General features: G+C 40.2%; 1 protein-coding gene across 2 annotated transcripts in view; it reads left to right on the top strand.

Annotated features, from left to right (window-relative positions):
• CPNE4 (copine 4) overlaps window positions 1-26,771 on the top strand; it is a 485,767-nt gene that overhangs the window by 411,511 nt on the left and 47,485 nt on the right. The window lies entirely within an intron of this gene.

The following is a 26,771-nucleotide window of genomic DNA, read 5'->3' on the forward strand; positions in this document are numbered from 1 at the left end:
TTTTATGTGCCTTCAGCTCTGATTAATTCAAAGCTGTGAAGATTTTAACTTAACTAATTCATCAGTTGGGAGCAATCAGGAGGGAAAGGAGAGAAAGCTATCCCAATTCTGCAAATAGGAATCCTGAGCCCAGAGATCAAAAATCAAGATTGGAGAGTAAGCATCAGCTCTGTGCCAAATCTGTCACCAGAGGATTTCCATAGGAGGTTACGTGGGTTAGGCTATTTTTATTAAAAGAAATTTTGTTGACCTTTAGCTTAAGTGAGTTGTGTAAGAATTCACCTTAATAAAGGAAGATGATTATTATTATTATTATTATTATTATTTTGCTAGAGACCCAGGATTCCAGGAATAGCTGAACTGCCACTTCTCACAGAGCTTATTAGGTAGCTCAATACTCAATAAATCATTCAGAATTGAGAGCAGTACTAGTGACTGGGTCATCTGGTCCATCTCCAAAGCAGTAAGGATTCATAAATATTGATTCTTATGCACTACAATTATGGTAACTCAGCTATTCTTCCTGTGCCCATCAGCTACTATTCTCAAAACCAACTCCTTCTTTCTTTTCGTCTGTCTCAAGTTCTGTCTCACGTTCTCAGTTTGTCCCTTTGTCCGTGATAAGCAAAAACTCCAAACCAGGTCATCCATAGAGACCTAACCAACCTACAGACTGGCCATCTTTAGACAAGGTGCCCATTTCAGGGGAGGATGGGCATGAGGCACCATTATGGCAAGTTATATGAAGACAAAACCTCAGAAGAGGAACATGGGAATAGATGTTCTGAAGCTAGCCTGTTCAGTAAAGGGTTCAAAGTGCTGTAACAGAGGCTGAGATGCCTATATAAACCAAATTTTCTTTCCTAGAAGTAACTATGATTTATATATTAAAAAAAACTCCAATTTAAAAAGCAAAGATTTTGAGAATTCCTTTATGTACCATTTCATTATTTTAAAATTCATTCCATACCACTCTCTTCTTTGATTAAAGATCATTCAATTAGTGAGGTTCTTAATGTGCTAAAATACAACTTTAATTTATCAAAATTTAGTGGTCATGTAAATTCTAAGGATCATTAATTGAACAAAATGAAACACACATGTTCAAGATTGTGTTATGTTTAACTAGAAGTATTGCCATGGTGTTATTTTCTATGATTAACTGTTGCAGAGCAGAGTGCATTAGATTTATTCCAGGTGACCTGGGCTTTTGTGATGAGCTGGAGATCTCAACTATTTACATCTTTGTTGCAGGAAAATAATGTTCTGAGTTCTAAACATTCAACTGATAGTAGGAACTCCCAGAGTATAATCATTTCTAAATTGGAAATTAATGCAGTTTTATTCCAGAAATCTTAGAAGCAGCCACTTGCAGCAAATATCTTTTTCTAAAGATATTACTTGTTTATTTGACAGAGAGAGACACAGTGAGAGAGGGAACACAAGCAGAGGCCATGGGAGGAGGAGAAGCAGGCTTCCCGCAGAGCAGGGAGTCTGATGAAGGGCTGGATCCCAGGACCCTGGGATCAGGACCTGGGCTGAAGGCAGACGCTTAACAACTGAGCCACCCAGGCACCCCAGCAAATATTTTTAAAAGAGCTCTGTTTATCACAGCCATCTTATGACAGTTTTATTCTTTCCATGTCTTAGGAAGTGGTGTAAATATGAGGGAAAAGGAATTGTACATTTATCTCAGACAGTGGTTTTCAAACTATGGTCACAGAACTAGCACACTGCCATGGACAGAGAATTTGTTACAAGTACAAACCCTGAAGCCTTACTCCAAATCCACTGAATCAGGAACTTTGCAGATGATGCCCGGAAATATTTGTTTTAACAAGACTTCTGGGAGCTTCTTGTGCCAACTAAAGTACTTCTTTGAGCTTCAGAAACCCCAGGAACTCCATTTCCCATGAGAATAATGCTGTATCCTCATGACTTGGTTAGGAACAAGAGGCTATATTATATTCCTAGTTACTTAAGTGGGGGTTAAATCTGAGAGGAAGCCCAAAGTAAGAATGAATGCCATCAATGGACACTGGACCTGTTTAACTATTCTCTGTTCCCTTCTGTTTCAGCAGGCTGCTGCTGCCTGCTGTTTCTAAGCTCCTTCAATTTCCTGCATGGAATTTCCTCCTACTTCCTTTCTGTCAACCCAAGCTCCATTATTTCCTTCCAAATTCCATATTCCCTCTTAGTTACTTTCATCAGGTATTTATCTAGCACTTAATTTTTTCCTGGAACAAGTTACAAAGGCAAATAAGACCCCATCCTTGTTCTCATGTGCCAGGAGAGCACACAACAGATCGCTCTTCTCCTTTGCTTTTACTCAGACCTTTCTTATCAAGAAATCATCACCCAAATTCACTTTGGTTTTAGGTTACTTTCAGTGTATGTGGATCTTCCCTACTAGATGGCAAGCTTCTGGAGGGCAGTGACCCATGTTTTAAACTCACATTGTGTGACCCATGTTTTAAACTCACATTGTGTACGGCATGTTTCCTGGCAGCCTACAGAGTACATGTTGGAGGCATGCTATTGGGTTGAATGAATAAGATTATGAATGAAACAATAGATAAGTACAGAATGGAATCTATAATTTCATAGCAAGTTTCTATCTGTATTTTCTTCCTCTGCCCTTTGATCCATCCTTACCCACCAACCTAGGATATAAAACCAATACAATCCTGGGGCGCCTGGGTGGCTCAGTGGGTTAAGCCTCTGCCTTCGGCTCAGGTCATGATCCCAGAGTCCTGGGATCGAGCCCCGCATCGGGCTCTCTGCTCAGCGGGGGAGCCTGCTTCCCCCTCTCTCTCTGCCTGCTGCTCTGCCTACTTGTGATCTCTGTCTGTCAAATAAATGAATAGAATCTTTAAAAAAAAGAAAACCAATACAATCTTAATGGCAACTCATTTGAAAAAAAGTATGTTCATGTTTCTCTATACTGGACTGGAAAGAAATCTAAACAAGTGTTAGGCCAACTACCAGGTCAAATGCCAATCCACAGAACTCTTCATTAAGTTTAAAAATAAATCTTAAATATTGTGCCTTATTTTCCCCTTACTTTCAGATGGGCTTTGAAAAAAAAAAAAAAGTTGTAGAATCCTGACTCAGGGCCAGAAGGACCAATTGGATGCCATTAGTTAGTAAAATTGCAAAAGAACTTGCCAAATGAATGATTCGTACATGACCAGAGAGACACAGAGGAGAGCAGTGGTCTGTTTAGCAGTGATTATGTATCCAAATCTTTCAATAGAACTAGATTACAAGCCAAGCTGAGTTCTCTAAGAGCAGCTGTCTATTGCTTTCAAATTCTCTTTGACTCACATGTCAAAGCAATATTTAGGTCTATAAAGCACATACCTGCTTGCCAAGGTGATTGTTTGCAAATTTGAATAATAATATATTAGAAGGTCCATGTTTGCTAATTTGTTCACCTTTTCGTAGATCAAAGCTCCAGAGAGTCCCTTAAAAGCTAAGCTTCTAAGTAAGGACAGAATGAGAAGAAGGCAAGGTTCCTGTAGCTCTCTTAAAAACTCATGCTGGGGAAATCATCAACCTCATCATTTTAACCATAGGGTATTGGGCTCTTCAGTCATCAGGAGACTTTGATATTTGCTACCTGATCATGTGGCTTTAGAGACATACCAAACTAGAAAGACTTATCATGGGAAAACACATGGCTTTCTAAAAAGGATAGGTGGGAGGAAGAGAGAGAGAATGATAATTTCTGTGAATGAAGTAATTTCTTGTGATCTCATTGTGAGATCCTGATAGTCTTTTCAAGGTGGCAAAAAAAAAAAAAAAGATACCTTTTTTTAAAGATACCTTTTTTTAATAAAGATACCTTTTTTTAATAAAACAACACTCAGAATCACTAAGGCTGTCAGTAGGAGGGAGAATCTCAGGCTAAGGAAAAGCAGCTGAATTAAAAACCTACACTTCCTACGAGCATTCACTGATTAGTAGTCTCAGATGTGCTCTGGCCTCCAGATAACCCAGCTTCTGATTTAACGCTGACCCTATCATGGACACCTGGTTCTCTTTTGGTGAGGTGGTGGCCCAGCTATGACAAGGCCACACCATTCAAATCAACTGTCACTGAAAGAAAGTTGAAAACAAAGAAAATAAACCCGAGACGTACTATTACATGGAAATTATCTGGTTTACAAGATATGACTCATTCTCCAGGGCTCAGAGTCCTACTCCAATGGATACGGTGATGATCGGCCGGTAGTTGTTTCCCTCCTAGCACCCACCCATCAGTATGTACTAGAGATATGTGTATCCTGCACATCAGACTTGAAAACAATAGGAAATAGGTTTGAATCTTGACTATATTGTACTCCTGCTCTATGGACAGTGACCATCTAGGATGCCGGATTGAGGGGGTTCCAAGATTTTATCCCAATTTCATGAGGAAAGTATAATGACTGGTGATATCTGCAATGGATGGGGATAAGAGGATAGGCAGGGACTATGGGAGGGATGGATGATAATGCCTATGCTGGGTATTTGCCAGCATGGTGCAGACCTAAGAGGGTGATTCCAAGAGACAGGTACAGAATTTTCTATCTTTGACTGCTCTAAGGACCTGACTCTTCTTCCATGGCTGATACTTGAAATAATGCCTTCCCACTTCAGGGAAGACCCCCTGACCATGAGGGGTTTTTTTTGTTTGTTTTTTTGTTTTTTTTGTTTTTTGAGAGAGAGAGAGACAGAGATAGCAAGAGAAAGCATGAGTGGGGAGGAGAGGGAGAAGCAGGCCCCTTGCTGAGCAGGGAGTCCAACATAGGGCTCCATCCAGGACCCCAGGATCATGAACTGAGCAGAAGGCAGACGCCCAACCCACCGAACCACCTGGGTGCCCCTAACCACAAGGTCTAATTAGCCTCAATATTCACATAGAAGAAACTCACACTAATGCGGGAGATATTTCTCCATTTACCATTTTTCTTTCTGGAAAGAATCTCAACAGTTGTCTCCAGTTTCCTTTTGGCCACACAGAACCTGGAGTTTCTGAAGTTACAAGTAGCTATCACAGGCAGAGAGTCTGACCCTTCCGAATAACTAAAATTTTAAAAATGGTCCATAAGTGAGAGGAAAACTCTGACTTGGTCTCATCTACCCATGCTCATGGTGAATTTAATAGACATTTTTCATTCTTTGTCAGCTCAAAAAAGAGAACAAGTTATTAAATGACCTTATAAGGGGAGGCTACTGAGGAAGAGTATAAATTGCTTCTTTTAAAGGCAAATGGCAGAAGGAAAGCTAAGGGAAAGGAATAACTCATGAATGGGAGAGACCTAAAAAGAGAAAGCCACTCCAGATAAAGAAGAACTGAAGGATTCTCGATACTGGTTACCCTTCCAGAAGGCAGCTGTTAAAATCAAGCTAAGCAGCAGGATTGGACTAAATACAAAGGTGCAGTAACCAGCTTTAAATCTGGATCTGGGGGTGGGGGAGAAAAAAAAAAAGTCCCTATCAGCATTAAACCTCACACTAGCCCAGAACAACTATTTAGACAGGGAAGCACCAAAACATCACAAGTCAACCTTCACATCCCATATGTGGCCCAGTGACAAGTGTTTATGCAATATGATTGATTATCCTGCAATTTACTTTGTCAATCAGTCACGGAGTTAATTACATGTTACTCTGGGGCACTATTATAAATAATGGTATGGCAAACTGTGCTAGATTTAATGGTCCTTAGCATTCAGCTATTAAATTGATGACACAGCCACATCAGTATGGATGAACAAGGACCTTCTCCATCAAGGATAATTTATATCACTGAACATAATGGGCTAACCCACTCCCAGTTTTGCAGAGACATTATTCACACTGATACGAGCAATGAATCCATCAATAAAGGAGGAACAAATATTATTTTGTTTTTTGGGGTTTAAAAAAAAACACCCTGATAAATACTGATTGTGAGGAAACGGGGACTTTGTATCACTGACATAGAGCTTAGGGAAATGTGAGCTCACCATAAAACTTGCCAAAATGGGGAAGTCAGACGGATTCAGGAGGAACCATTTGTACACAAACACAGCCTCTCCATGGGGAGTCTTGAATGTGCTGTCCACCCTGACTAGAACATCCTTCTTTTCCATCCACTCCCCATATATATGGTTGACTCTAGGCATCCATCAGAGAGCATCTTAAGTGGCACATTATCCAAGAAGTCCTCTCTGACTTTCTGAACTGGATTAGATGCCCATCATAGTTTGGGGCATCTAGAAGTTGACTCTGAGACAAGGGTTCATGTAAATGTGTTCCCAGGATTAGCTGGTAGTGGGCAAATGGACCAGAGAAGGAAAGGAGGCAAAGTAAGGATAAAATATTAAGCAAAGTCTCGGAGAGGAGGGTTTTGGCTCAATCCTGCCAGGAATGAATGAATGAATGAATGAAATATAGAGTTGTCTCAATCATGGATAGCACTTAAATCTCTGCATGTATCAGTCACTGGTCAAGGGCTACCCTGAGAACTTTGAGTACTACACAAATAGGAAAACCAGTCTGGCAGCTTGAGGACAATCCTCTAACAAAGACGTAAGTGCTGGTGTTAGGAGAGAAAGGATCTCAAGAGTTGGTGTGCCCCCAAATGGTAAAGGGATCCAATGTGACATGGGCAGAACACACTGATAGTGTCTGTTATAGTGGCCTTGAGCAGTGTTTCCATAGCCCACTGTGCATTCTGTAAGATAGCATGTATCATGCTGCATAGTAACTGTTCAGTTAATTATCTGTCTTACCTGCTAGCTTGTAAGCTCTGTGATGGCAGAAGCCATGACTGCCTTGTTCCTCATTTTATCCCCAGTGACTAGCACAGCAGCTGGCCCACAGTTAGTTCACAAATGATATTTGTGAAAGGAGAGAAGAAAGGGAAGGCAGGAGCAAAGTTGGTTCAATGGAAGGATTACCCTGGGATAAGGTATCACACATACAAGCAAAGACAAATCTTGTAAAACAGCATTCTTACAAGGGTTGTGCTGATGGAGCTTCACGCATTCTGAGCATGAGAATCTTGGTTCTAAAAGTCAGATATTGTCCATCCAGCCAGGAGTTCATTTGTAATAGTCCTGGAGGGGCTCTTCAGTGGATGAGGGGAAAATAATCAGATCAATGCTCTGAAATGCAGGCTGTGGTCCTTTTACCACACAGTCAATCTGAACAAACATAAATATGACAACAGTAGGGTTTCTATTAATTCCTAGCTCCTTTTCACTAAATGTTGGAAATCCTTAGGTAATATGGACCAGAGATCCAGCTTTTTTCTGATCACATCTGGATTGCTTTTTAAGCTTTCATTCATTCTTTCCCATGTATTATTTACATGTATTCTTTAAAACCTGACTTCTAAAATTTATTGACTTAATAAGACAGAAGTTTATTTCTCAGTCAAGGAAAATCAATTGGTGTTCCATGGGCAGCTTCATACAGTGATTCAGAGATCCAAGTTCCATTCACCTTGTGGTTTCACCATCCTCTGAAACCTTAAAGTCCTTTTCTATTAGCCAGTGGAAAAGAACAGAAAGTGAGAAAGCACACCCCTACTTAACCTTCAGCCCAGAGGTGAAACACATCACATCTCCTTGCTGGTGACCAGTCACTGGCTGGGAAATGTAACCCATCCAGCAACGGCTCTACACTGGGCTGTGTAGCTAACCTCCTCTGCCACACAGTCATTCAATAAATAGTTATTAAGCACCTAAAGTATGCAAAGTTCTGTGTTCACTGTTGGGAACAAAATCGTAAACAAAACAGGAATGGTTGCCGCCCCTGGAACTAATTTACAGTTCATCGGAAAGATAGAATTAATCAGGTAATCATAAAGACACGTACTCCCAAATGTGCAGTGAAGAAAAAGTACAGGGACAGAAGAAAGTTTAAAACCAGCAGCCTCTTTGGAGAACAGTGTGGAGATTCCTCAAGAAATTAAAAATAGAGCTTCCCTATGACCCTGCAATTGCACTCCTGGGTATTTACCCCAAAGACACAGATGTCATGAAAAGAAGGGCCATCTGTACCCCAATGTTTATAGCAGCAATGGCCACAGTCGCCAAACTATGGAAAGAACAAGATGCCCTTCAACAGATGAATGGATAAGGAAGATGTGGTCCATATACACTATGGAGTATTATGCCTCTATCAGAAAGGATGAATACCCAACTTTTGTAGCAATATGGACGGGACTGGAAGAGATTATGCTGAGTGAAATAAGTCAAGCAGAGAGAGTCAATTATCATATGGTTTCACTTATTTGTGGAGCATAACAAATAGCATGGAGGACAAGGGGCATTAGAGAGGAGTGGGGAATTTCGGTAAATTGGAAGGGGAGGTGAACCATGAGAGACTATGGACTCTGAAAAACAATCTGAGGGGTTTGAAGTGGCGGGGGGGTGGGAGGTTGGGGTACCAGGTGGTGGGTATTATAGAGGGCACGGATTGCATGGAGCACTGGGTGTGGTGAAAAAATAATGAATAATGTTTTTCTGAAAATAAATAAATTAAAAAAAAAACCAGCTAGATCTAGTTTGAATGACTGACAAGCAAATATTTAAGCTGACACCTGAATTTTAAACAGATTTGTCTAGAAGAAGTTGGAGAGAAAAACATTTGGGTTAGAGGGAGCAGCATGTGCCAATGTCCTGATAGAAGAAGGATGTTTAACTTCTTTTATCCCAGGGTAACCCAAACTTATTTCAGGATCAGCCCTTTTTTAATTTTCACTATACCTATTAACCTCCCACGCAACTGTCTCTCTGTGAAAACAAACTTTTAAAACACTTTGCTACCATGTAGATAAATTCATAAATTTTTATTTCTGCTCTTTCAAATGTTAGCCTGCCTTCATGTGGAATTTAGTTGAATACTTGTTTAGTTGAATACTGTTTATCAAAAACTACCTTTGAAAATATAATGAATGCTAGATTAGCCAGAAGAATTTCTAATTAGTTTCCACTACTTTTTCTGGTCTCCCAAAGTAGTTATTGATGAAGCTGTTACTGGAAGGGCCATTCCCATCAGTGAATGGATGGGTTTGTACCTCCAGGTAAAGAAGTTCTGTTTCATCTTCCCAGAGACAAATATAGCTATTGCTCTGTCCAGTGATAGAAATGAAATGAGAAGAAAGGTTCAATTATTTGGGCAATAAGGCTGATAAGATAGGTCAGTGGCCCTGCTTACCACTGTCAAAATCTCAGTTCTCTGCTCTCCATCTTGCAAATATGTGCCTGGCTCCATCCAGATGAAAAGAATAGGGTGTTTTCCTGGCAAACTCATACAACCAAGTTCTATCTCTCAGGAAAATGTTCTATTCAAAAGTCTCTCTATAATAATTATTGTTTACAAGAGGAGAAATGAGTCTCTTTGACAAATAGAGTTTCACCAGCAGCAATTTTAGGCAAACAACGTAGTCCAAACTCTTGGTTTTTTCATTTATCTAGGAAATTCCAAGCTCTTTTTTTTTCACACTATGTAAGTAAACATCATAACTCAGTGAGGCACAGATTGACCATGAATGGACAAGTCTATGTAGGAAGTCTAAGTGATGTAGAGACCTTTTCAAACATACATACACACAAAAGATGAGATTTCAAAAATATAAGTATTGAATTAACCTAAACTTGGTTGGTGTATGTCCACACAAGGCTCCAATCAGAAGCTAATTTCTAAGTGATGACCCAAGATCCAGACCTGGGTCAGATGTGATGGTTGCCCAACAGAGTCAAGAGTCCTGAGCGTCAAAGGTTGTATTCAAAGGATAAGCTAGACAACCAATCAAGTCAAAGAAACATTACAAACAATAGAACAGAGCAAGGACAAAATCAATGGTAATGTTGAGGCAAGAGAATCCAGAACAATTTTTATGTATCCGACTGGAATGCCTGCATTTATTTTTTATTGTCTTATGGATAGATGGTAAATCCAATCTAAATACCCAGAATTCGTTTGGACATGTCAGCAGCAAAACTGTTTTCGGATGGTCATTTCGTGAGATTGATGAGGAGTGGCTCATATCTGCATGCTTTTGGGAACTGTTTTGTTCCCTTGTTTTAAAACTTCCAAGTCTTGAACACCCATGATGGTTGCATTGGCAGTAATTAAATAAAGAGTAGCAAGTAAATGAACTTAAGTTGGGAATACACAGTAATCAGGTTGCCTGGCCATGCCAAGACTTCCTCCTGGCTGTCAGTCAGTCCGCCATTGCCAGCTTGTGGTTTCCAGACCCATTAAGCCACACAAATGGAGTCATCTGTTCTTTTCTGGTCTTCAAGCAAATTTTCCTCCTCAGGGACCCAGCAGGAGGTTGTCTGTAGGCATCAGATTATAGCAGTCAATAAACCACAAGCAGCATGGCTCATTTAGAAACAGACACAGGCATTTTGCTGGGAGAAACAGTGATTACTTACCACAGGTCCAGAGAACCATGGTGTTTATTAGAAGTCAAAAATGTGGGATTCAAAATGGCCAAATACTAAACTGTCCCTTGGCCCTCAAACTTGTTCTTTCTATGATTCTCGCCTGGTGAATCGTCAACCAAAATACGCAAGCCAAAAGCTTGGGGACAGTTCTAATTTTTTCTTTCCCCCTTTTCTTCTCCCTCAACCTCAACATCTACTTAAAGATTGAGACCTGTAGTTGCCATTTCTTTACTATCTTCATAATCTTCCCAATTTCACACTAAACACATTGGACTTCTGTTTCTCCCTTTTGTTCATTCTCCCCTTGGCAGCCAGAGTGATCTCTCTACATTGCCTGCAGAGGACTAATCCAACCAAGGAATTCTATAGATGTTCTGCCACTTGATAAATGCTGGGGTAGAATGACTTCATAAAAACAGTGAAATAACATCCTGTCCAAACTGTCATGTTATCAGTGCCCAGAGTATCTGCACATGAAACATAGTAGATACTCAGTAAATACTCATTCAGTGATGAGTAAATAAGCAGTATGGTATACAGGAAAGCACAGACTCCCCCAAGAGACCAAGGTTCAAATCCCCACTTTACCACTTTTTAACTGAGTTACCTCAGGAAATTCACCTAACATCCCTGGCTTCAATTTCTTTCAAAATGTTGTTATCAGTACCTACCTAGCAAGTTTCTTGTGAGGATTAAGTGAGATGTGCTTAGAGAACTTGGTCAATGAGTACTTGGCAAACAAAATTAACTCAAATGCTAATTGTATTAAAAACAAGTAAATTGACAGAACAAAAATATGTAACTATTAGGCACCACCTATACAGGGTACTTTATAAGGAAAATTGAGGATTTGTGACCTCTGACCTCCAGAACTTAAAGCCTACATTGCATATCTCTCCCCGGTTCAGTCAGTCAAAGAACATTTACCCCGGGCTCATCACTGAACTAGAATTTTAAAACTTTCCAAAAATCTAACATGGGAATCTAACAGGGAATTTAACATGGGGATACCCCAATGTCAAATAAGGATTTTGTAGTTTTAAAAGTTTAGTTTGATAATATCAATACCTGCTGGAGTTAGATCTGTATTAGGTAAAAACCAAATGGAAGATTTTAGAATTTGCCTTCCAACTTCAGTGAGTCATTACTATCTAGAATGGATGCAATGACACAGGAAGTGTGATACTAATCATTCTTCGCAGAGCTGATCAAGTATGATCCCACTGAGGGGTGGGAATGACATCGTGAAGGAGAAAGAAATCACTTAATTTTTCAATCATTTTAAGAGAAGGACAGGAACTTAAGGACCATCGAGTCTAATCCTTTCTTTCTCCAGGTGATAGCCTTGAGCCCCTGAGAAATAGAGTATCCTGCCTAAAAAGGGAATGGCTATTCTGAGACCAAGAGCCCAAAGCTCCTGACTCTGTCCAGTACTCCTCCCACTGAATGCTGTGCAGAGCATTTGTTTTTGTGACTCAGTGAAAGACAAATCTTTATTCAAAATGTTGAGATCTGCCCCCTCCTCCAAAGTGCCTCTCTCCTTAGTTTCTCTCCAACATGAGATGTAGATAGACTTCTATTTCTTCTCATGGCACATATTGTGGATACACTCTCTCAGACTCTTGAACCCTGGAGTGGCCGTTCTGTCTTACAACTCTGAGGTTATAAAGTTATGAAGTTACAAGTTATATAACTAATACAAATTCTAAATGAAATAGATTATATTCCTAATCTAGAATCTAAATTCTATGTAAGTTCCTAAAGATCCTCCAAAACATTAAAAGGGAATTGTCACTTACCATTTGTGAAAAGTACTCCAAGATTCTTGTATGAAAGATGCCATTCACATGTTTGTTTGAGTTACCCAACTAACTAAGTCCTTAGTTTTACACTTTTCTATATGGGGTTAATGTCTGTTTTAGACTGTAAGCTTTATGTGAGTAAAAATTAATTCATCTATCTTTACCACTAAAGATATAATATGTATTACTGCACCTAGTTCATTTCCTGACAGCGTAGATACTCAACAAAGGTGAGATAATGAATCAGAAAATAAAATAAAATAGGAAAAGCAAAATCTGTAGTCACTTTTTCAATCTCCTATTTTTGTATGTATCATGTCCATCTGCAATATGTTTCAGGAAATATAGAGGAGGTAAATATATAAAAAAGAGAGAGACCGGGAGCCGCGAGGGTATGGAAGAGGTCCTTTTAATTTCAGAACTCCTCAAGGGGAATCATACTTCATTACATGTTAAAAATAGTATGCATCATACCCCAACAGCCTGCTAGACTGACTTAAGTTATTGAACATCTGTGCATTGGGTGGAGATTGTGTTCTTATTTGCAATTCACATAAGGAAGTTTCCTGAGTCCAACACCCATCAGCCCCTGATTGAATATCAGCTTCTCAGATAGATCTTATACCTGTGAATTTGGTAGAAAAGAGTGGTACAGGTTGAAGCAATTCAGACTGACTTTGATCATGCAGATAGAGAGCTCTTGTTGAAAGCTTGAGACAAAAGTCACTGTCAAAGCCTGCCTCTTCACTCTGCCCACACAACCACAGGAGTTTCAATCTTCCTAGAGAGTAGTGAGGTGTGAAGTTAAAGAGGTTTGGACAAGCATTTGGGAGCCTCTGAAGCTTATCTGAACTAACCAAGCCTCCCAAAGCCATAAATCTCCAACGAAAGCTTCAAAGAGTGATATACTTCGTTATGGGATGTCTCAGGGATTGGCTGCAGTCCAGAAAGAAGAGATGTGTGAATTGCAAGATAAAACCAACATCACATCACCCTTCCCTTCCGGGAATCTCTTAGTCCAACTCTCATGTGTGTAACCTTTGAGGATGTTGCTTGCCTGCTTAGAGCGGTGCTGCATTGCATGAATCAGTAAGGATTCAGGATGGCCCTTGAATGTTGTTTTCTGTTTGTGGTCAGATTTCTTACTGGATTGAAGAAGACAGAGTGAAACAGGATGTAAATATAAATTATTGCCACTGTTGTCCCAGACGCCTAGATTTTCTGTCGATTGCTTCTCAAAGTGTCCAGAGGCCACATGCATGCAAACTGGCAAGACTCTTGTTTCGAAGGCAGATTCTTGGGACCCTCCCAGACAACTGAATCAGAATCTCTGATAGGGCCTGGGAATCTGAAATTTAACAAGCTCTCTTAGGCATACTAAATCCCTAGGCATAACATTGTCTTATCACTGTTCCTTTAATTCAAGCCAGTCATTTTACAAAAGAGGACTGAGTCCCAGAGAGGTGGATTGACCTGTTTAATGTCTCATTGCTGGTAAACATCAGAGGCCAGGTGAGGACCCACACCTGTGCCTTCCCAGATCTGTCCTTTTTCAGCACCACATCTCCATCATCAAACCCTGGAGCATTCCTCATTGCATAGCACAGGTTCCTACAGGGAAGTGCTCTGAGATGCTTTCAGTGTCTCTGGAGCATGTAACAAGCAGGAGACAAGAGACTTAACTGGGCAGATTACATTCCAGTTCCATGCAGGCTCCAGGGTAAGCAAGAGGAAGGAGAAAGTAGCTCTGTGTCCTCCAGGTGTCCCTGCAGGCACCCAGAGTGTTCTTCTGCTCTATCTGTCCTTACTATATGCTCAGAAAAGGATCCAGTTTTAGCCATTTATCCTTCTGTGCAAATAAACTGAAGAGCTCTTGTATTTATTTGCACATGCCGCTTAGGAGGTGCTCTTTTCTTTCTTTGCTCTTGTAAGCCTTCCTGACTGTCCATGTGACTACCTTTGGCACAACCCTCCAGTTTTGCCATGTCCATTCTATTTATTTGCAACTGCATCTCCTGCACTAAACTGTCAGCATCTTGAAGGCAGGAAATACAGCTTTCATCTCTTTATACCCATTGCCATCACGATTTCTAGTCCATGATAAATGATAAATAAATAATATATGTGTGTCAAATAAATTCTTGCAACAACCTAGTGAGTAGAGAAGACTTACCACCCCTACCTTACAGATTAATAAACTGGGTAGAAAAGGGCAAAGTGATTTGGGGATGATTACACAGTTTCCCAGTGAAAGGGAAGAGATTTAATTCAAATTATGAATGACTCCAAAAGTGCTGCCATTTCTCCCCCTTATCAAACCACTAACATGTTACCTCCAAGGTCAAGATAATCCCTCTCCTGGAGGTAACTACATCTTCCACCAACTCTCTAATTGTGGAAAAGGCAGATTGGCCTGATTACTAGAAATGTGGTGAGACAAATGCAAAGTGTAAATTGAGAGCAAATTTGGAAGAAAAAACAGCAGTTGACGGCGAGAGACCAAAAAAGCAGATTGAGTTAAATGGCACTGACCCGAGTCTACAAGGGGAACTCGTGCTTTGGGATCTTCCTCCCACGAAGCACCTGATATGAGTTTCAGGATTAGAGGAAGCTGCATCATTCTGGACATACAGTACTGAAAAGGAACACAGAGCACTCCCCCACTGCCTCTAGACTTCTTGTCCCAGATGCTCTGTGTTTCCTCTTGAGGCGGGGATCAGTGAGTGAGGGCAGGCCGGGCAGGGAAAACAGATGGTGGATGACTATGCACAGCCTTATTTACAGGGTCCACACTGGAATTAAAATGCTGGCATTCCCAATATTTAATATAGGTTTTATTTTAAAGACTGGTGATAGAACCTACATTTCATAAGATCTTGCTTCGGCAACTAAGGCAAGACCTCTGGCCTCTCTCCGCTCCTTTAAAGTTCACCCTTCAATTATTTCTTTGAAAATTGCAAGCAGGATTTTGCATACACTCACCCACAAGTCATTTCAGCTACCTTCTGGCATGGGCCACGTCCCCCACCCTCAATTTGTGCATTGTCTCCCGCTTCTGCTACCCCTGAGGCCAGCTAAGGGCCCTTCCCCACTTCCATTGTATCAGAAGGACTAACCCCAAGCCAAGAAAGCTCATATTCCATGGGTCCCAAAGATTCTAACACCGTTTTCTCCCTGCTGCTGCTGCTGCTGCTGTTGCCACTTGGTGCGTGGATGCCTTAGCATGTGAATGCCAACGCAGTGCCCTCTAAGGCGTCCAGACATTCCTGCTGCTGCTGCTGCCATCCCCATCCTCCCTCCTTACCCAGCTCCCAAGCAACACCTCCACTGCATGCTCCATGCACCTGAGTCCCTGGGACTACATTCTGATGCTCTCAGTGCATCAAAGCTACTCTCTCTGTTCTCTTGGTGTACATAAGACCCTGGTATTTTGTGCTGTTTTAGGTTGCCTTTTTGCTAAAAGCCTCCTCCCTAGAACTCAAACGTGAATTCACCGGGGCAAAGCTCATGGAAAAACCTGGGTGATTGTCACCAGACTCTGCTCAGCCTTGCCCCACTCCTGTAAAGTCCAGTTCTCTGCTGCTGGACCCATCTTGTGAGCCTACTCTTTCCTCATCTCCCAATGAGTCCCTCAGAAGATACTCTCATACAGACAAGTTTCCACTAGTCCTGCTCACCATTCCAGCAAAGGTGGCTCCTGGAGATGGACATAGTCAAAGCCTCAGCCCTGCCTGCCACCTCTGGAGCTGTACCTACAATAATGTTTATTTGAGAAACTTCCCCCTCCATCTATCCTACCCATCCTACCTGTAACCATCTAACTGGATCCAGTTTCAGTCTCTGCTCTACTATGAAGCTCTCTGTTTTACTCCACGTAGCCCTCTGCCCTGCCAGACTCAGAAGCCTAATCAGAGTATTCATGTCACAATGGAGGAACTGCTTTTCACTCTTACCCTAAGGGCTGGGTCAATTTAAATAGTCATTGCTGACTCTGCAGTGAGCAATCACAATAAAGTGATTAGAAGATAATCAAAGGAACTTGGATCCTCTCCCCATGGACATACCCAGCCAAGGTCTGACAGGGCCCAAGTCACAACCATCAAATAAACAAATATATATATTTGATATTCTTTTTGTAGATATTTCGAGTGCTATTTAAGCCACTAAGCCAATTTTGTGTTAAGGGTTCTCATTGCATTTTTACAAAAAAGAAGTCATCCCAAATACTAAGTTATGGGTGAAATTCTCGCAAATCCCTAATCTTGGCTGCTCTGAAGTATGACTATATATTTGCCTAAAACCTCCCTAAAATGATAGAATACTGCCTGATTTTCTAAAAGCTGCAATTAGAAAACTGGTCTAGATTGAGTGATATGAAACACAGTTTGGTCCCTACATTGTTAGCATTTAATTTTGATGCTCTCAATTTAAAATTCTACCTTTAAATGAACTCAGTAAGACTCCCCTTCTGGATTAATCATTCTGGGCAATTCTGAAGAGTTCTTATTATCAAAGAGAACATTAAAATTGTATATAAATGTATTCTTCCTGAGAGAGGTCAGATATTGTGAATTAGTTGATTATTTAAAAAAGAAAAGAAGGGGAAAAAGGTTTCCACTGGAAAGGCACCTGGCGGAAGTTTATTGCGAAGCTATGTGGTATAAGGACAAGGGCCCTGGATGTAGAGCGATGAAGCCAGGATCAGGTCCTCATTCAGCTCTTGGTAGTTCTGCACTTGGGAATAAGTCACCTTCAGTGACTTTATTATATTTTAGGATCATCATCTGTAAAAATGGACCCATTTTCTCCTGGGGGTGGGGTGGCTTTTGGGAGGATCACCATGAGACTATGAACAATGTACTTTAAGCTCTCCAAGGTGTATAGATATGTATGTATAGGTACATACCTAACAAAAGAGAACAAGGAGAGTATTGTTACATTACCAGGTATTAATAGTTAATTAAGAACTGTATTACTTAAATTACTTTAATATGTAAGTCTCAGACTTTGGAACAGAAGGTTGAAAAAGGAATAAAGATGTAGTGTCATGTAACTAGGGAATTCTGGATTGGAAAGGGACCTCATAGAACATTCCTTCCAATTCTCCTTCCCCAGACACCCATTTATACAGAAGGAAACCAAGGCACAGAGTTTATGAAGCCTTCCTGAGGTCTCATGGCACTACCTGCAGAGCTCAGACTAAAACTTAGCTCTCCTGCTTCCCAGACCCTAGCACCTGTGACTATAATCATAAAATTATGTCCATAATCCCATTTCTGCCTCCCTACACCCATGTCTACAACCACCAAAGCTTATTATCTGGTTCAACTGTCTCCTTTAATAAAAATCAACAAGATGATTGCAATATCTTCCTTTCCCTTTGCAGTGTAGATAAGACCAAACACTCAGAGAACTGTCATCAACTTGACTCAGGAAGAGAGACCTTTTTTATTCACTTATCAGATATTTATCTGAGTTCTTACTTGTGCCCAAGAATTGTGCTAAACCCTGATAAAAATCTGAGTGCTCAGAGGTTCCCTTCAAGTCATGGATATGGGCCAGTGATGACCACGTAGGTGGAGACGTTAGAGCGGATATAAACAGATTTCAATGGAAGTTTAAGGTGATGATGTGACTAAGGAGCGAGAGAAACTTGACAGCAAATTCTGCTTCACCTGAACAAATGACAAGTGTACAGTGATTAAAAATAAATAAATGAAAATTTGAGAGGTCAGAAGAAGAAGACATTTCCTTTATCTATGAGAATTCTTTAGTGATTTGTGGCAGTTATACAGTTCCTGATCACAGTTTAGAGAGTTCATTACTCCCCACCCGGAACTGCATCAGATTCTGACCCTGAGAACTCTGATGTCAAAGTCAGCCATACTTTAAACACTGAATATTCAATATGAATACTAGGTCACTAACCTCTCTATTTCTCAGTTTCCTCATCTGTAAAATGGAGACAATTACAAACGCTCTCCACTAGCAGGGTTGCTGTAAAGGTTAAATGAGTAACATGGGAAACAGTATAAGCAACAGAGAGAACCTCTTCACTGTTCTCAAGCAAGAGGCTGCATAGAAAACAGTGTGTGCATGGTTTCTGGGGTCTTTAGCTCTGTCTGTGAAATGCATAGATAGGTGTGTCTTGAGAGTTTGCAATACTCCATTCTGTTCCTACTTTACATTTGCATGGAACCTATTATAAGAAAGGTATGCCAGCCAACAGTGTACAGTGCTACCAGTTATTCACATCTTTGGCAACAACTATTATTTTTTTTTTAACAATAGCCATTCTAACAGATGTGAGGTGCTATCTTGTTATAGTTCTGATTTGCACTTCCCTAATAATTAATGATGTTGAACATGATTTCATATACCTGTTGACCATTTTTATATCTTCTTTGGAGGAAGGTCTATTCAAGACGTTTGCCCATTTTTTAAAAATTGGGCTATTGGGGTTTTTGCTCTTGAATTGTGGGAGTTCCTTCTATATTTTGGAAGTTGACCCCTTATCAGATAAACAGTTTGCAAATATTTTTTCCCATTTCATAAGATACCTTTCATTTTGTTGATTCCTTTTCTGGATAGGAACTTTTTAGTTTGACATAATCCCACTTGCCTACTTTTGGTTTCATTGCCTATGCTTTTGGTGACATATCCAAGAAATCATTACCAAGACCAATGTCAAGTAGCTTTCTCCCATATTTTCTTACAACAGTTTTAATAGTTCCAGGTCTTATGATGAAATCCTTAATCCATTTTGAGTTGATTTTTGTGTATGGAAAAGGTAGGACTGAATTCCTTTCTCTCTCTCTCTTCTTTCCTTCCTTCCTTCCTTCCTTCCTTCCTTCCTTCCTTTCTTTGTATTTGGATATCCAGTTTTCCCAACATCACTTGTTTTGTTTTGTTTTTAATATGCTCACCTCTTATTTTATTTTATTTTTATTTATTTATTTTTTTAATTTGCTTCTCTCTTTTTTTTTCCAATTTATTTATTTTCAGAAAAACAGTATTCATTATTTTTTCACCACACCCAGTGCTCCATGCAAGCCGTGCCCTCTATAATACCCACCACCTGGTACCCCAACCTCCCACCCCCCCGCCACTTCAAACCCCTCAGATTGTTTTTCAGAGTCCATAGTCTCTCATGGTCCACCTCCCCTTCCAATTTACCCAAAAGCACATACCCTCCCCAATGTCCATAACCCTACTCCCCTTCTCCCAACCCCCCTCCCCCCAGCAACCCACAGTTTGTTTTGTGAGATTAAGAGTCACTTATGGTTTGTCTCCCTCCCTATCCCCTCTTGTTTCATGGATTCTTCTCCTACCCACTTAAGCCCCCATGTTGCATCACCACTTCCTCATATCAGGGAGATCATATGATAGTTGTCTTTCTCCGCTTGACTTATTTCGCTAAGCATGATACACTCTAGTTCCATCCATGTTGTCGCAAATGGCAAGATTTTGTTTCTTTTGATGGCTGCATAGTATTCCATTGTGTATATATACCACATCTTCTTTATCCATTCATCTGTTGATGGACATCTAGGTTCTTTCCATAGTTTGGCTATTGTGGACATTGCTGCTATAAACATTCGGGTGCACATGCCCCTTTGGATCACTATGTTTGTATCTTTAGGGTAAATACCCAGTAGTGCAATTGCTGGGTCATAGGGCACTATGAGGAACCTCCATGCTGTTTTCCAGAGTGGTTGCACCAGCTTGCATTCCCACCAACAGTGTAGGAGGGTTCCCCTTTCTCCGCATCCTCGCCAGCATCTGTCATTTCCTGACTTGTTAATTTTAGCCATTCTGACTGGTGTGAGGTGATATCTCATTGTGGTTTTGATTTGTATTTCCCTGATGCCGAGTGATATGGAGCACTTTTTCATGTGTCTGTTGGCCATCTGGATGTCTTCTTTGCAGAAATATCTGTTCATGTCCTCTGCCCATTTCTTGATTGGATTATTTGTTCTTTGGGTGTTGAGTTTGTTAAGTTCTTTATAGATTTTGGACACTAGTCCTTTATCTGATATGTCTTTTGCAAATATCTTCTCCCATTCTGTCAGTTGTCTTTTGATTTTGTTAACTGTTTCCTTTGCTGTGCAAAAGCTTTTGATCAGACAACAAAAGGAAATTAAAGGCATCCAAATCGGCAAAGAAGAAGTCAAATTATCACTCTTCGCAGATGATATGATACTCTATGTGGAAAACCCAAAAGACTCCACTCCAAAACTGCTAGAACTTGTACAGGAATTCAGTAAAGTGTCAGGATATAAGATCAATGCACAGAAATCAGTTGCATTTCTCTACACCAACAACAAGACAGAAGAAAGAGAAATTAAGGAGTCAATCCCATTTACAATTGCACCCCAAACCATAAGATACCCAGGAATAAACGTAACCAAAGAGGCTAAGAATCTATACTCAGAAAACTATGAAGTACTCATGAAAGAAATTGAGGAAGACACAAAGAAATGGAAAAATGTTCCATGCTCCTGGATTGGAAGAATAAATATTGTGAAAATGTCTATGCTACCTAAAGCAATCTACACATTTAATGCAATTCCTATCAAAGTACCATCCATCTTTTTCAAAGAAATGGAACAAATAATCCTAAAATTTATATGGAACCAGAAAAGACCTCGAATAGCCAATGGAATATTGAAAAAGAAAGCCAAAGTTGGTGGCATCACAATTCCAGACTTCAAGCTCTGTTACAAAGCAGTCATCATCAAGACAGCATGGTATTGGCACAAAAACAGACACATAGATCAATGGAACAGAATAGAGAGCCCAGAAATAGACCCTCAACTCTATGGTCAACTAATCTTCGACAAAGCAGGAAAGAATGTCCAATGGAAAAAAGACAGCCTCTTTAATAAATGGTGTTGGGAAAATTGGACAGCCACGTGCAGAAAAATGAAATCAGACCATTTCCTTACACCACACACAAAAATAGACTCAAAATGGATTAAGGACCTCTATGTGAGAAAGGAATCCATCAAAATCCTTGAGGAGAACACAGGCAGCAACCTCTTCGACCTCAGCCGCAGCAACATCGTCCTAGGAACATCGCCAAAGGCAAGGGAAGCAAAGGCAAAAATGAACTGTTGGGATTTCACCAACATCACTTGTTGACAAGACTATTCTTCATTTTGCATTCTCAACATCTTTGTCAAAAATCGGTTGACCATATATATGTGAGTTTATTTCTGGTCTTTCTGTTCTGTCCCTTTGGCCTATAGGTTTGTCTTTATGCCAGTGCCATGCTGTTTTAATCACTGTAGCTTTGTGATATATTTTGTAATTAGAAGTGAGGTGTGGACCACTTTGTTCTTTTTTCTTAAGGTTGCTTTGGCTATTCTGGGTTGACATAATTCAACACTGTTTCATGATAAAATGCTCAATAAACTAGATATAAAGGAAGGTAACCTCTAAAATGATAAAAGCCATATGTGACAAACCCACAACTAAAATCCTATTCAATGGTGAAAAATTGAAAGCTTTTCCTTTAAGATCAGGAACAAGATAAGGATGCCCATTTTTGCCACTTCTATTCAACACAGTACTGAAAAATCTTAGAACAATTAGGAAAGAAAAGAAAAGAAAAGAAAAAGAAATAGGAAAAGAAGAATTAAAGTTCTCTGTTTGCAGGTGACATAATTCCTATATGTAGAAAGCCCGATAGATTCCACCAAAAGGAACTGTTAAAAGGAACTGTTGGAACTAATACACAAATTTAGTAAACTTGCATGATACAAAATCAACATACAAAAGTCAGTTGTGTTTCTATACACTAATAATGAACCATCAAAAAAGGAAGTTAAGAAAACAGTCCCACTTACAATAGCATCAAAAATAATATATTTAGGAATAAACTTAACCAAGGAGGTGAAAGATTTCACATTGGAAATTACAAAACATTGATGAAATTAAAGGAGACACAAGTAAATGGAAAGATGTTCCATGTTCATATACTGGAATGTCATTCCAAATATCCATACTCCTTCAAATGGCCTACAGATTCAGTGTTATCTCCATCAAAATCCCAATGCAATTTTTTTTTACAGAAATAGAAATACAATCCTAAAATTCATATGGAACCACAAAATCTTCTTTATTTTAACATCAACTGATTATGAACTGATCAACTGTGTCTATAAAATAATTTCACTGCAATACCTAAATTAGTGTTTGATTAACTAATGGGACTATAACTTAGCCAAGTTGGCACATAAAACTGACCATCACAAAAGGCTAGTGAACAATAAGTTGGCATATCTTTCTTATAATGGGTTCCATGCAAATGTAAAATAAAAACAGGATGGAGTAGTGCACCCTCAAGATGCACCTATCCATGCATTTCATAGACAATGCTTAAGACCCCAAAGGCCATACACGTACTGTCTATGCAGCCTATTGCTTGGGAACAGTGAACAGGTCCTCTCTGTTGCTTGGTGTGTTCATTGAGCTTCAGAAAATCCTAATACTTTATAGTTTCAATCACAGAACGGGATTTTTTTACACAAAGCAAATTTAGAAGAACTCAATTCTGAATCTCTTCTATTAAGAGACAATGTGGTATATTAGAAAACATTTCAGCTATGGCAACAAACACCTGCATTCAAATCCATCTTTGTCACTTTCTAGGTGTCCAGTCAAGTCACTTAATCTCTCTAAGAGAGATTGGCAATTACCTATGAATGGTAATAATAGTATTGTCATTTCAAGGTTCCCATAAAGGATTAAAGACCATAAACCAAGTGGCATGGGTTCATAAAAGATGATCAGTTAAGACAAACTATGAACTACTTTTGGTTCAAAGATTATCTAGTGTTAGCTGAGTGGTCTTGGGAAACTTACTTTACTTCTTTGTGCCTCCATTTCCTCATCCATAAAATAAGTGTAACAATAAATTGTTCTGGGGATTAAATGAGTCTATATATATATATATATATGCATGTGTGTGTATATATACACACATATATATTTCATATATAAATGAAATATATATAAAATAAGTTCTCAGAAAAAGTCTGGTACATAGTAAGCAATATATATATTGTTTAATTATGATGATTTGCTATCTGTGTGGGAGCTATGAAATCAGGGAGGTGGGAAACCTGGATTTGAGTCCCAACCCTGCATTGGGTAAAGTCACAGAAGCCATTTCACTTCTCTGCCATCACGTCCGTCTCTGTAAAATGAGGGAGTTGATCGGACCCTCTGTGGAGCTCAGACATGGCAAGACTGCATACTGAACTCCACTGTGAAATGCAGGGACTTGAGAAGACTTCTGGCTCATAGAGAGTTCCAGCTGCTAATCTCTCACAGATCTGTCAAGTCTTCCTTACTGATTCACACCAGGAACCCTGCCTCAGTCTCAGTTTTTCTACAGGGCAGCTGATCTGTTTACTTTTCACCAAGATGTGTTCCTCTCTCAACCGCATCAGAGCTGTCAGAAACCAGCTTCGTGGCAGGGAGAGACGGAAAGAATGTTTTTGTTTTTCTGCTTCACTGTGTCTTCCATCCTTTAGGGTCCCTTCTGAGAAAGGTCAAAACAGAATTCTGCATCTGCCGCAGTGGGAAATGCTAGCCAACCAAAGAAGCAGGGCCCATGTAAGCGACAGGGCCTGCCCCCGGGAGGCCAGGACTAGAGTCCCATCAAGCCTGACTCCTCCTCCAGCCCGTGGAGGGTCATTGGTCATTCCTTCTCTGTCCGAGTTATAGCGGATTACAAACGTCCTGAATGTTGTGCATGCCAGATGGAAGGGGGGAAAGTAACTAAAGCATGACAGGACATCTAACAGAGGGCAAAAAAGGAGTGACAGGTGGTTTTTGCCTAAGATTCTGTTACAAGCTGAAGTATTCTGTACATCCCTTCTTTCTTTTTCTATATTCAGCTATGACTAGGGAGACAGGAGGAAGGAGATTCAACCTCTTCCTCAATGCAGAAGAGTGTTTATTTTTTATTTTTTAAAAGATTTTATTTATTTATTTGACAGGCAGAGATCACCAGTAGGTGGAGAGGCAGGCAGAGAGAGAGGAGGAAGCAGGCTCCTTGCTGAGCAGAGAGCGTGATGTGGGGCTTGATCCCAGGACCCTTAGATCATGACCTGAGCCAAAGGCAGAGGCTTTCACCCACTGAGCCACCCACGTGCCTCTAGAGGAGTGTTTAAAAGGCTGCTTCCACTTCTTTTCTCTCCTGTGCTTCTGCTCCCTTTGTCTCTTTAATCTGCTCCTCAAGGTAGAAGAGTACCTGAGCATCAGTCTCAGGTGTGCCGTGGCTGTATTTATTACTGGGCAAAGTTAGGATCCTTAAAAACAGAGTCCCAAGAACCAGCCTTCTTTCTTTCTGTGTCCTGGCCCAGGTCATACATGTCCAAGGAGGGAGAGGCAGTAAGGAGGGACTGGCAAAGAAAGAGAAAAGCCCCTGGTTGTAAGTGACTGCAGATCAATGGATAGTGTTCAACGACATAATATTTACAATGCACATTCTAAGACATTTTTCCAAATGGCTAAATCATTGATTGGTTCCACCATCCAAAGGAATAAATGAGGAAGAACTTCTTCCAGCTTCGAATTAAGAAGGGGGTTCTCAGCCCTCCTACCAAACATTGGTATGCTTAGCATTTCAACCAGAAAGAGCTTTGCCTTTCATTGATGTTATTTTGCAACCTATACAACTCCAACTAATCTTAGCATCTCTGAGCTAGAGAAAACTCAAAGACCATCCCACTAAACCCTCCATAACATTCTCTACTTGACTTTCTCTACCACATTTTTGGAGCATAGTCCTGCCGTTTCTTCTTAAACATTTCTAGCAATGAAACACACACTCTTACACAAACAGATAACTTTATGTCCAGACAGGTGTAATTCCGAGAGACACTTTTTTTTGTTGTTGTTATTTCTTTGTAACTTCCTCACAAAATTTATTTTCCCGCTTTTGGAATCAGACAAGGTAAATTGAAATACCTTTTCCTAAGACATTTAAGTACTTAAATAGTTCTCAGACTGGGTTATGTGGTCGCAATCTCAGTGGCTGAGAACAGCAGTGATTTATTTCTTGTAGATACAAATGGCCATCCCGGGTCACCTGGAGACTCTGCTGTGCATCTCCCTCACTTAGAGAATCAGACTGACATAACAGATCCTATTAGTAGTTTCCTTGTAGCATCTACCAATTGAGTCAATATGTAGTGACCAAAAAGTTAGTGTACATTAAATGGTTTCAACTGAATGTTAATTGTAATTCTCCAACTCCCTGGGGTCAAAGATTCATTTCAAAATCTGAATAAGATATCTTGAGTTCTACGTCCATGTACTGCAGAAGTTGACACCCTCCCCAGTGTTTCTGTGGGGTTCCCCACTCCTAGGAGTCATCTGTCTAGCTCTCCCTCCGCAACCCTGCTCCCTCAGTTTTCAATCCCTACAGGCCGTATCACACTGCTCTCTGGTCTCTTTGTCCCAAAGCATGGACATAGCCCCTCGCCTTTATTCTCCAAGTCACCACTAGCATAATGTTGTTATGGGTGGCAGATTTACTAGAGTCACAGGGATAACAGGAAAGGAGGAAGTAGAGAAAGCGTCTGAGAGGAGAGCTATCTAAATGACTTGACCTTGAAATTTAGACCTCACAGTTTCTGAAGTTCCCTACCTGTCTCTTACCTCCTCCTACTCCAACGTCAGGCCCATCTTCAGCCCTCTGATGAATCCCTGCCAAACTTCTCAACTCACACTCCTGGGTCCTATGTTCATGTCTGTAGTTGCAAAGGGAAAACTCAGCTTGATATTATTTTATTCAGCAAAGCAGTTGAGCTCCTTTTGTCTTAACCTCTTCTATTTTGATTTATTCTAATACAATCTCCTTCATAACCGAAGGGCTTATTAATATGTTTTCCAAGAAGAATAATTATCTACCATAACCTTCACACTGGAAGAGAAAGCAAAAGTTGAGAAATTTGTTTTTCTTCAAGTAAATTGGGATAAATCCAAGGGGGAGATGAACCATGAGAGACTATAGGCTCTGAGAAACAAACTAAGGGTTTTGGAAGGGAGGGGTTGTGGGGAGATGGGTGAGCCTGGTGATGGGTATTAAGGAGGGCACGTATTGCATGGAGCACTGGCTGTGGTGCATAGGCAACGAATGTTGGAACACTGAAAAAATAAAAAAAAAATAAATAAATAAAAAAGATGCCATCAAAAAGAGGCACCTGAGTGGCTCAGTTCATTAAGTGTCTGCCTTAGGCTCAGGTCATGATCTCAGGGTCCTGGGATCGAGCCCCACCCCTGTTGGGCTCACTCCCTAATGGGGAGTCTGCTTCTCCCTTTCCCTCTGCCCCTCCCCACTGCTCATGCTTGTGCTCTCTCACTCTCTCTCTCCAATAAATAAATAAATTTTTTAAAAATTAAATTAAAAACTTAATTTAAAAAAAAAGCAACTATAGAAACCAAAGGCATCATATATCCCACATGCCACAATTCTGGAGTGTTGGGTTTTTGTTCCAGACTACACATCTCTCAT

Source organism: Neovison vison, chromosome 6 (genome assembly GCF_020171115.1).
Source record: "Neovison vison isolate M4711 chromosome 6, ASM_NN_V1, whole genome shotgun sequence".
In the NCBI taxonomy this organism is placed as follows: domain Eukaryota; kingdom Metazoa; phylum Chordata; class Mammalia; order Carnivora; family Mustelidae; genus Neogale; species Neogale vison.